Raw genomic sequence first — 12,258 nt, 5'->3', positions numbered from 1 at the left:
GGAGCAAGCGCTTTGAAGGAAGAGGACGCGCGCAGGCTCCCTGGCCTAGCACGCCGGCCCGGCTCCCGGCGACAGGTAAAATTATCTCTGTTGTGTCTGTTCTGAATGCTAATGCTTTTGCGGGGGGAGGGGAGGAGGGTAGTGGGTTGTGCGGCGCAGCGGGGCCAGGGAGGTTGCGGGCTGCGCGGCGAGGAGTGGGATGTGCGGCCATCACGGTGTTCACCTATACAGTATGCCTTTAGTTGTTTCCCCACTACAACTCCCAGCATGCCCTGACAGCTAATAGATGTCAGGGCAAGCTGGGAGTTGCAGTGGGGAAACAGCTGGAGGCACCCTGTATAGGTGAACTACGGGTGGAAGTGTCAGCCCCAGCAGGCATCAGTGACGTGGTGCCTGCTGGGGAAGTCTGCCTGGTAGTGAGCACACTACCAGGCAGACAAAAAGGCATTTTTAATATGTAAAAAAAAAATTAAAGGCAGGGAGGGGGTTAGGGATAGATGGGTAATAGGCAGGGAGAGAAAAAAGAAAAAAGTGATGGTGGGAGCTACTCTTTAAGTACCATGATGTACATTTACGTCCATTGTTGTTAAGGGGAGAAAGAAAAACTTTTTTTATTTTAAGAGCCGAGGTATGTGCTCTCAAGTCACCCAAGTGCAGGTAAAAGGTGCAAAGTGTTCACACCAAAAAACGTGCACGAAGATGCGGTCCATCGCAAGCTCTTCACCAAAAGGAGAGAGGCCCCCCAATTAACCAAACCCTTCGCCTCTGGGCCAAAAGGCACCTGCAAGGTTTCAGGTACAATGTCCCATTTCGCCGCAGCTACTCAGGGACCGAAAATGCTCCTGGCGAAAAGAAAAAATATGCCTATTAATATACATATTACATCTATTATAGGTATATGGGAATATATTACAGACATCTGGGCAGATCACAGCCAGCTCCCTCCTTTCCCAAATAGGGTAAGACCTGTCAATCAAGTCTGTTAGGCTGCATTCACATCACGATTGCAGCCAACGGCTGCCAGATCCAGCTGGGGGATGGGAAAACCGGGCGCTCCCGTACCTCAGCTGGGCCAACACCAAAACCCTTTAACTTTAATGAGCTGACCGGAGTCAAACAGTGACTCCGGTCGGCTCATTTTTGCCCTGTATCCAGTTTTGTGACCGGACCTAATACAGTAGTATACTACGGTTTTAGGTCCGGTCACAAAATCGGATACAGCGCCACAGATTAAAGGGGTACTCCCGTGGAAAACTTTTTTTTTTTTAAATCAATTGGTTCCAGAAAAGTAAACAGATTTGTAAATCACTTCTATTAAAAAATCTTAATCCTTCCAGTACTTTTTAGGGACTGTATACTAAAGAGAAATACAACAAAGAAATGCATTTCCTCTGATGATGTCATGACCACAGTGCTCTCTGCTGTGAGATATTAATGTGGAATTCCCAACGGACATTCTGTCACGAGAACATACCCAAGGGTTTGTATAGAGGGGCCAAGGGTGCCAGATAATTGCAGAAATCTTTTCTATAAGGTTTCTGTTATGGCACTTAATTGGTAATTAAAATTGTTTAAAGTGCGTTTTATGCATATGAAATTGCTAGCATAGCCAAAAAAGATGTTCGATACTTTACATATCTTCCTAAGTGTTGTTTAATCCTTTATTTTGCTAAACAAAAACTATTTTTGTAGGGGTTCATTAAGTGTCAAAGAGGTGTGGCTAGGGTGCGCTGTGCTACAAGGCCACAACACTTCTCCGCACCTTCTTTGACCCATGCATCCCCTATGCTTTGCTGTGAATGGGGATTGTGATGGATGAGCAGTCTGACAGCTTTGATTTCAGACTTGCAGCTTGTGAACCCCAATCCCCATTCACGTCGCATGCACAGGATGTCAGCACGTCGCTGGCAAGCAAGCCCTGGTGTTAACCAAAGAAGCAGTGGGTGGGACTTTACATCAGATAGAGGTTACAGTCTGGGAGTATAGCGGACCCTCTACCACACCTCCTTGACTCTCTGGGCCACCATAAAAGTGATTTTTTTTTTTTTTTTTTTTAAAGCTGAAGAACAGATTCTATAGATATGCAAAGTTTCCATACACTATCATATATTCATCTATCCTGGTAATTTTATGTGCTTAACCTCTTAAGGACCAGGCCCATTTTGGCCTTAACCCCTTAAAGGGAACCAATCATCAGATTTTACCCTATATAATGCTTGGCAAAGCGTTATATAGGGTAAAATCTTTATTTTCACCATTCCCGGGGGATGCTCCTGCCCCCAGGGATGGTGAAGATATGAAGTTATAAACTAGTCACCGCCGCCGTAAGTAGTCACCTGGGCGGGGAGCTCTTCTCATCTACTCCCGTTCTTCGGCCGGCAGCGACGCCCCCTCCGCTTGATTGATGGGCCGCGTCATTGTTCCGCTCACTGAACAGACGCAGCAGAGCGATGACGCAGCCCATCAATCAAGCGGAGGGGGTGTCGCTCCCGGCCGAAGAACGGGAGTAGATGAGAAGAGCTCCCCGCCCAGGTGACTACTTATGGCGGCGGCGGTGACTAGTTTATAACTTCATATCTTCACCATCCCTGGAGGCAGGAGCTTCCCCCGGGGATGGTGAGGACAATAATTTTACCCTATATAACGCTTTGCCAAGCATTATATAGGGTAAAATCTGATGATTGGTTCCCTTTAAGGACTCAGGGTTTTTCAGTTTTTGCACTTTCGTTTTTTCCTCCTTACCTTTTAAAAATCATAACCCTTTCAATTTTCCACCTAAAAATCCATATTATGGCTTATTTTTTGTGTCACCATTTCTACTTTGCAGTCACATTACTAATTTTACCCAAAAATTCACGGCGGAACGGAAAAATAAATAATTGTGCGACAAAATCTAAGAAAAAACGCCATTTTGTAACTTTTGGGGGCTTCCGTTTCTACGCAGTGCATATTTCGGTAAAAATGACACATTATCTTTATTCTATAGGTCCATACGGTTAAAATGATACCCTACTTATATAGGTTTGATTTTGTCAGACTTCTGAAAAAAAATCATAACTACATGCAGGAAAATGTATACGTTTAAAAATGTCCTCTTCTGACCCCTATAATTTTTTTTATTTTTCCACATACAGGGCGGTATGAGGGCTAATTTTTTGCGCCGTGATCTGAAGTTTTTATCGGTACAATTTTTGTTTTGATCTGACTTTTTGATCACTTTTTATACATTTTTTAATGGTATAAAAAGTGACCAAAAATACGCTTTTTTGGACTTTGGAATTTTTTTTGCGCGTACGCCATTTACCGTGCGGTTTAATTAATGATATATTTTTATAGTTCGGACATTTACGCACGCGGCGATACCACATATGTTTATTTATTTTTTATTTACACTGTTTTATTTTTTTTTATGGGAAAAGGGGGGTGATTCAAACTTTTATTAGGGAAGGGATTAAATGACCTTTATTAACACTTTTTTTTAGCTTTTTTTTGCAGTGTTATAGGTCCCATAGGGACCTATAACACTGCACACACTGATCTCTTGCACAGATCACTGGCGTGTATTAACACGCATGTGATCAGTGTTATCGGCGCTTGACTGCTCCTGCCTGGATCTCAGGCACGGAGCAGTCATTCGTCGATCGGACCCCGAGGAGGCAGGTAAGGGCCCTCCCGGTGTCCTGTAAGCTGTTCGGGATGCCGCAATTTCACTGCGTCGGTCCCGAACAGCCCGACTGAGCAGCCGGGATACTTTCGCTTCAGACGCGGCGGTCAACTTTGATCGCCATGTCTGAAGGGTTAATACAGGGCATCACCGCGATCGGTGATGTCCTGTATTAGCCGGGACCCCTTGATAGCTGCCGGGACCGACCCGATATGACGCGGGGACACCGCGTGATCCCGCGGCATATCGCGGGAGCCGGCGGAGGATGTAAATATACGTCCTGCGTCGTTAAGGACCAGACCAATTTTCTATTTGCATTTTCGTTTTTTCCTCCTCGCCTTCTAAAAATCATAACTCTCTTATATTTCCATCCACAGACCCATATGAGGGCTTGTTTTTAGCATCACCAATTGTACTTTGTAATTACATCACTTATTTTACCATAAAATGTACGGTGCAACCAAACAAATATTATTTATGTGGGAAAATTGAAAAGAAAACCACAATTTATCAAATTTTGGAAGGTTTTGTTTTCACGCTGTACACTTTCCAGTAAAAATGACATGTTTTCTTTATTCTGTGGGTCAATATGATTAAAATGATACCCATGTTATATGCTTTTCTATAATTGTACCGCTTAAAAAAAACTCAAACCATTTTAACAAAATTAGTATATTTGAAATTGCCCGATTTTGACCACCTATAACTTTCTCATTTTTCCGTATATGGGGCGGTATAAGGGCTCATTTTTTGCGCCATGATCTGTAGTTTTGTCAGTATCATTTATGCTTAGGTTTTACTTTTTACTAATTTTTTATGAATTTTTTGGGGAATAAAATGTGACAAAAAAGCATCAATTTTGGACTTTTTTATTTTTTTACGTTTACGCCGTTTACCGTACAGGATGATTAACAATATATTTTAATAGTTCAGACTTTTACGCATGTGGCGATACGAAATATGTGTATTAATTATTTTTTTTACGCTTTTTGGGGGGTAAAATGGGAAAAACGGATGTTTTACTTTTTTATTGGGGGAGGGGATTTTTCAAATTTTTTCACTTTTTTATTTTACATTTTTTTTACTTTTTTTTAACACTTTTTATGTCCCCATAGGGGACTATTCATTGCAATCAGTTGATTGCCAATACTGTTCAGTGCTATGCATAGGACACAGCACTGCTCAGTATTATCGGTGATCTTCTGCTCTGGTCTGCTTGATCTCAGACCAGAGCAGAAGACCCCGGGAGACGGCCGGAGCAAGGTGAAGGGCCGCCATGCTGGATGATCGGATCCCCGTGGCAGCGCCGCGGGCGATCCGATCATCCGTTCAAAGTACCGCAATGCCGCAGATGCCGTGATCTGTATTGATCACGGCATCGGAAGGGTTAATGGCGGACATCCACGCGATCACGGATGTCCGCCATTACCGGCGGGTCCCTGCAGCCGGGACCTGCCGCGCATGACGAAAGCACCGCTCCGGTGCTCGCGATCATGTCGGTGCGTAAATGTACGTCATGGTGCGTTAAGTACCACGTCACCATGACGTACATTTACGTCCATTGTCGTTAAGGGGTTAATAAATGTACCATGTGATTGTTACCAATGACCAGCTGACTCCAAAGGTAACCTATAGGCTCCCTGCTAGTATCCCCTATATCAACCATGGGTGGAGCTTCTTTCTCTTGTTCCTGAGGTCTAGTGCAGTCAAGTCGTCTTAGTGTGTGTGTGCAGAACATAGGAGGCCTTAAGTCAAGTCCTGCAGCTACAAGTTAAGTCCTGCAGCCACAATTCAAGTGCAAAGTAAGCTAAAGTCCATCCAGCATGGCCTGCACTAAATTCTCCTGTCTACTACAAGTCCCAGCAAACCTGCAAGGTCTCTGTGTCACTGATCACCTCTTTGGGCCCTAGCTGTACTGCACAGACTGTAAAAACTCTCTACCCTCAGTAAAGCTACCGTTATCCGTAACTTGGTGTCGGTGTCTTCATTGCCCCCCGTGCCTAGCCCAGGATCCAGCGTTATACCTTCGGGTGGTTAAGGCTAAACCACGCCCTGGCATCACAAACAAAAGGGGTTAATACCATCTGCCCCTAGGGCAACAACATCTGCCCTGTACCACACAACCCACCATCACCAAAGGTGCACCCATCTTTCCCCTACAAACTGGTCTTCCTGCCCACCTCCCTTTTTAAGAGACAGGCCCATAGTATTTCCCCCTCTATAAACTGGTTTGCCTTCCCCCTTCATTCCCCCCCCCCCAACACACACACACAGACAGCCCCCCTCCTCCACCTCAGACTACCCTTCCTGCTTTTTACCTTGAAGGGGTACTCTGCCCCTAGACATCTTATCCCCTATCCAAAGGAGAGGGGATAAGATGTCTAGGGGCGGAGTACCCCTTTAAGGTATGTCATCACTTTAAATGTATGTATGACTTTAGGATCAGAGGGGTCCAATCTCTAAGACCCTCAACTGAGTGCAAGCATGAGTGGGGCATAGTACTGGTGTAACACTGTGCCCCCTCCACTGTTATTTTCCTGCAGAGTGTCTACTCTGTTTTCATTATTATTACTTTTTATTTAAATTGGCTTGGTTGTTATGGGCAAATCCCACTGGTTTTGTCTCTGACAGATTGATATATCTGGACCATTGTGTGTGATAATAAAGTCATTGCTATATAAAATGACAATGCCTCTGCGTGGTAAATTTACTACATAACTATAGAAGCCTAATTATACCACAATATTTCACTTTGGAGATCAGGTTCATAATTGTCTCTCGGTGAATGTTTTTGACATTAGTTTTATTTAATAAGCATTGGAGCAAAGATTGCTGTGCCTGATGACTCACGATACAAGGACCGGAGTGTCGTGACGTCACAGCTCCGCCCCCTCATGATGTCACACTCCGTCGGCTTACATTTTATAGTCAGGATTGTTGTTTTATTTTTTCAGCAACATTTATTAAACTAACAGGTTGTTAGTGTACTTCATGATCATGAAGTGCAAGCCCGCTAGCCACGTCACGGCCACCTGACCCTGGGCCGCGCCAGTCTTTGACTGGGAGCACATGGTAAGTGAGCTTTTACACCTGTTCACTCTGGTGCTGCGCTATGCGGTGTCTATGGTGCTGTGGCACTGTGTCTGTGGGGAGGCGCAGCCCAGGGACTGGTTCGAGTGGCATTGGGGCTGCTTTGCCAGTGGGTCGTTCCCCCTGTGGGCACAGGTGTTGCGGCGGTGGTGGTAGCCGCTCAGTGCGGCGCCATTTTATGCTAGGGATGTTAGGGACCCGCTACTTACAGGTGGCCGTGACGTGGCTAGCGGGCTTGCACTTCATGATCATAAAGTACACTCATGACCTGTTAGTTTAATACATTTAGCTGAGAAGCCTTAGATCAAGGTGCATGTTGTGGATGTGCAACCATGTCGTTTTTCTTCTCTACTTGAATTCACATTTATTGATTTTAATGAACCTATGTGAATCCATTGTCACTTTTCTTCCTCCATGCCACAAAATGTATATCTTTACTTTGTACGTAATGCAATACAAGAATTTAGGTGCACTACTGTGCTAGAAGTGTCATTGTTTACCTCTACAACAGTAGTGCACCTAGATTCTTGTACTGTATTATTCTAATTGTTACACATCCACATCGTCTATCTGGTGTAGGATTCTATTGTGGCACTTGTAGTCCGCTGCAGGCATCCTCCATTGTATGCATTTTTATGCTGGGGATCGCCCTTAGCAACAGACCACAAGGGCAGGATCTGCTCCCCCAGTATATATGTACAACTGCATTTGGGGTTGAGCACCTCCTGCCATTTGAGACCACATCTTTGTTGTTCTTTGTACATAATGCCAAAGTGTCACCTAATTTTCAGTAACATAGTTCATAAGGTTAAAAAAAAAAATCCATGAAGTTGAACCTTTATCCCTATTGTGTCCCTACTGTGTTGATCCAGAGGAAGGTAATTGCCCCATATCGGGGATTTCTTCCGGACTCCAATATGTGAATAAGGCTACTTTCACACTACCGTTTGTGCCTGGTAGTGTGACAGCCGTAAGAAGATAGCGGGAGAAAAATTTGTGCTTGCGATGTCAACGTCCGTATGTAACGCAGCCTCACACATAGTGTGAATGTAGCCTTGGATCAATGTTCTATCCCTATAAATCTAGTATCCATAACCTGTAATGTTATTACTCTCCAGAAATGCAATTAGGTCCCTTCTGAGTTTTATTGCGTTCACCATGGTCACTTTCTCTGGCAGAGAATTCCATAGTCTCTCTGCTCTTACAGAAGAGAACCCCCATCTGTGCTGGAGTAGAAACCTTCTTTACTCTAGATCAAGAGGATGCCCCCTTGTTATAGAGGTAGTCCTGGGTGAAAAATGGATCATGGAGGAGATCTTTCTGATAAATTTATCCATAATTATTAGGTCACCCCTAAACTGTCTTTTTTGTAAACTTAATAACCCCAATTGATAATCTTTCTGGGTACTGTAGTCCTCCCATTCCCCATATTACTCTGGTTGCCCGTCTTTGAACCCTCTCCAGCTCCACTATATCTTTCTTGTACACTGGTGCCCAGTACTGTACACAGTATTCTATGTGTGGTCTGATAGTGATTTGTACAGCGGTAGAATTATTTACCGTATTTTTCGTCCTATAGGACGCACCGGCGTATAAGACGCACCCAATTTTTAGGGGCAAAATCTAAAAAAATAAAGATTTTGAACCCAATAGTGGTCTTCAACCTGCGGACCTCCAGATGTTGCAAAACTACAACTCCCAGCATGCCCGGACAGCCGTTGGCTGTCCGGGCATGCTGGGAGTTGTAGTTTTGCAACATCTGGAGGTCCGCAGATTGAAGACCACTGCAGGAGGAGGTAATACTCACGTGTCCCCGCCGCTCCGGACCGGTCACTGCTGCCCTGGATGTCGCTCCCTCGCTGTCGCCGTGTCCCCGTCGCTCTGGAACGTCTCTGCTGCCGGCCGGGTATCCTCGCTCTCCGTCGCCGCCATCACGTCGTTACGCACGCCGACGCACGTATGCAACGACGTGATGACGAGGAAGGAGAGCGCCGGCCATACAGGGGATCCCTGAACGGAGAAGACACCGAGGAGGCAGGTAAGGTCCCCCCCCGGTGTCCTGTAAGCACTAACCCGGCTATTCAGTCGGGCTGTTCGGGACCGCCGTGGTGAAATCGCGGCGGTCCCGAACAGCCCGACTGAACAGCCGGGTTAGTGTCACTTTCCCTTCAGACGCAGCGGTCATCTTTGATCGCCGCGTCTGAAGGGTTAATACAGGGCATCACTGCGATCGGTGATGTCCTGTATTAGCCGCGGGTCCCGGCCGTTGATGGCCGCAGGGACCGCCGCGATAGGGGTGTATTCGCCGTATAAGACGCACCGACTTTTTCCCCCCAGTTTTGGGGAAGAAAAAGTGCGTCTTATACGGCGAAAAATAGGGTATTTGTTGTTTGCATCTATGGCCCTTTCACGTGGTACTGTTTCTACTGTTGATATGCTATATAAGATCTAAATGTATTATTACTTATTTGTGAAATAATAGGTCAGTCTAAAGAGCTCACTGAATCCGCATGGTACTGTAATATGAGCCACAGATGAAATGTCTTCCCTATTAGATCTTTTACCATCAGCTGTGAGTGGTTTTTATTGAAAAGTTTATACTCTGGACTAAGTGAAGACAGGTAGGTGGAGCGATGAACCACACTCTCTGGCATCAGATTGCGGTGTTACCCACCTGATTGCATTGTGCCAGCTGTAAAGTTTGGCGGAGGAGAGATAATGCTATAGGCTTGTTTTTTTTAGGGATTGGCATAGGCCCCTTTGTTCTAGTGAAGGGAGATCTAAATGCTTCAGCATACCAAGACATTTTGGACAATTCTTTGCACAATTTTGTGGGAACAGTTTGGCTTCGGCCCTGTTCCAAACCATGAAGCGGCGGTCAACATGCCCCCTCCATGTATCCCTATTCAATGACTAAGCAGGAATATGTAAGGCGTTACCAAAAGTAAGGTGGGTACATGCAGTTAGGCAAAATGCTCACATACCTGAAGATGTTGGGCTCAGAGCTCAACATCTATAGAAGCATAAAGTAGCGATTCCTTAGTGTGGCTGCCTCCGGACCTGGATCCACCTGCAAGGGGTGGCTGGAAATGCTTACGGTACCGCTGAATCAGTCCAGATGGACTTTGGATAGGGGATAAGTGTTCCTGCACCACAGTACTCCTTTAAAGCATGGTTGGGTAAGTTTGGTGTAGAAGAACTAAACTTGGCACACAGAGTCCTGATCTCAACCCCACTGAACACCTTCGGGATGAACTAGAACAGATACACTTCAAAATCTTCTAAAAGTCTTCCCAGAAGAGCGATAGGAGTTATACCTGCACAGGGGGAAGGATTCCATATTAACGGCTATGAATTTAGAATGGAATCTCCTAAAATCTTCTGTTGGTGTAATGTGTAGGTATCTTAATACTTTGTCCATATAGTGTATTATTGTATAGTAACGATGCACTAAACATGTGACATTTTACATTTTTATTCATTATTGCACTTTACAATGTACAAGTGGTATATAATGGAACAGTTACAGCATATTATTACAAATGAACAAAAACAGATATAGACTTGGAGAAGGCCTCTGTGTGACACTGCAAGCCATTTGGTTGACATGGATGTTTGACAGCTTTCTGAATGCTAAGCCGGAGTGCTGATAAGAAGGCAGTCAGTCCCAGAGCATGCCAACACCACCACCCATTCCTGTGATAACCTGCTTCCCCCTGCTATTTACTATCCTTGTGTGTGTCCAGCACCAAAGAAACAGACTGGAAACTTACTGCTGCACCAAAAGAGTGTCCTTTTGGCATATTTGGGCCGTATGTGTCCATATACAATTTTTTATCACTATGTTGAAAAATGTAGTTTATTATGCTTTTCCATAACAGGGAAACCTGTAAACCAAGCAGCCTTGGGTGATGGGGGATGTATCCGACTGCCTGGCATACATTTTGGCTCTACATTTCTTGGTGTTAATGCTAAATCTAGAGTAAAACTGAGGTCTGACCAGAAATTTACACATCGGCCACTGAGATGAAAGGATAACCATGTAATGGCTACAAAGTCCCCTGGAGTCAGAACTTGTCAGTTATGGTAGTAAAGCTGAATCTCTTTGATGTTTTTATATACTGTACGGCTGAGTTCACACTCACAGTAGATTTGTTGCAGAAATGTCCTGCTCTGTACTTACTGCCTTTATATGTCTCTCTCGATGTGTATCTTGTGGATGTCATTTGCATTGTCATGCCTTTGTGTGCTTACTTGGAAGGCAAAGGCCCTCTGAGGCTGGGTTCACACTGCGTAACATTTGCCGATGTATTTTAATTATATGCAGGCATTTTTGTGTGGAATTGCCGAAAAAACTTGCACAATCTTATATTTTTCCATAAGTTGTTTCACTGATTATGGATGAAAAAATGCATGTAAAATAAATTTTACGCAATGTGAACATGGCCTTACACTAATAGAAATATCTACATAACAGCCCATATGCACACGTAGAGATGAAAACTTGTCCTCTTATTAATATTCATTGTAATGCGGTAGACAGGATGGGAGAAAACATCTATTAAAGGAGATATCCAGTGGTGAAAAACATATCCCCTATCCTAAGCATAGGGGATAAGTTTGAGATTGCGGGGGGTCCGACCGCTGGGGCCCCCTCGATCTCCTCTACGGGGCCCCAACAGCCCGCAGGAAGGGGGCGTGTTGACCACCGCACGAAGCGGCGGCTGACACGCCTCCTCAATACAACTCTATGGCAGAGCCGGAGCGCTGCCTTCGGCAATCTCCGGCTCTGCCATAGAGTTGTATTGAGGGGGTGTGTCGGCCACCGATTCGTGCTGTGGCCAACACGTGCTATCTGGCCAGCGAGCCTGGGCCCTGTACAGGAGATCGCGGGTGGCCCCAGCGGTCGGACCCCCCACGATCTGAAACTTATTCCCTATCCTTAGGATAGAGGATACGTTTTTCACCACTGGACTACCCCTTTAAACTTAATCCAAATTTTAAATAGTAAGTTAGGAGGAAATTTATCAAAACCTGTGCAGATGAAAAGTTGCCTAGTTGCCCATAGCAACCAATCAGATTGCTTCTTTCATTTTTGACAAGGCCTCTGCAAAATGAAAGAAGCGATCTGATTGGTTGCTATGGGCACTTAGGCAACTTTTTATCTGCACAGGTTTTGATAAATCTCCCCCTTAGTGTTTCCTGAGACGTCTCAAATGCTAAAAAATACTTAGAACTTGAGAGCGTTCTTTAGTGTATTATGACATTTTCAAATAAATCAAATTTTCATATAAAATGTCAGGAAATATCGTTTGCCACACTTTTTCTTTAGAGAAATATTCATCTGGAAATAGGAATGATTGAAGGCTGGTAAAGATCTAAATAGAAAAAAAGTGTCAAACGGGACAAAGGAAACGATACTCAACCCCTTTCCAAGAGAAAATATACAGCTTTCTGATATCATCACATACAATATATACCTGGAATACACTCACACACAGAAA

The 12,258-nt window shown here is 44.6% G+C and overlaps 1 protein-coding gene and 1 long non-coding RNA gene across 3 annotated transcripts in view; one reads left to right on the top strand and one right to left on the bottom strand.

The window, feature by feature from the left end:
- The window catches only part of LOC130276951 (uncharacterized), a 40,636-nt gene that overhangs the window by 17,943 nt on the left and 10,435 nt on the right, over nucleotides 1-12,258 (top strand). Inside the window, exon 1 of one of the 2 annotated variants that reach the window (XR_008845307.1) lies at nucleotides 6,638-6,736. The exons of the other annotated variant lie outside the window; for it this stretch is intronic. This is a non-coding gene — a long non-coding RNA (uncharacterized LOC130276951). Of the gene's footprint in view, nucleotides 1-6,637; nucleotides 6,737-12,258 lie in introns of those variants that run through there. 2 annotated transcript variants of the gene reach the window in all.
- Nucleotides 11,913-12,258, bottom strand: part of EPS8L2 (EPS8 like 2) — a 258,012-nt gene continuing 257,666 nt past the window's right edge. Inside the window, exon 24 of the transcript XR_008845306.1 lies at nucleotides 11,913-12,132. The gene's annotated coding sequence lies outside the window, so the exon portion shown is untranslated. The remainder of the gene's footprint in view (nucleotides 12,133-12,258) is intronic.

Source organism: Hyla sarda, chromosome 6 (genome assembly GCF_029499605.1).
Source record: "Hyla sarda isolate aHylSar1 chromosome 6, aHylSar1.hap1, whole genome shotgun sequence".
In the NCBI taxonomy this organism is placed as follows: domain Eukaryota; kingdom Metazoa; phylum Chordata; class Amphibia; order Anura; family Hylidae; genus Hyla; species Hyla sarda.
This window is presented reverse-complemented; position numbering and strand designations above follow the sequence as displayed.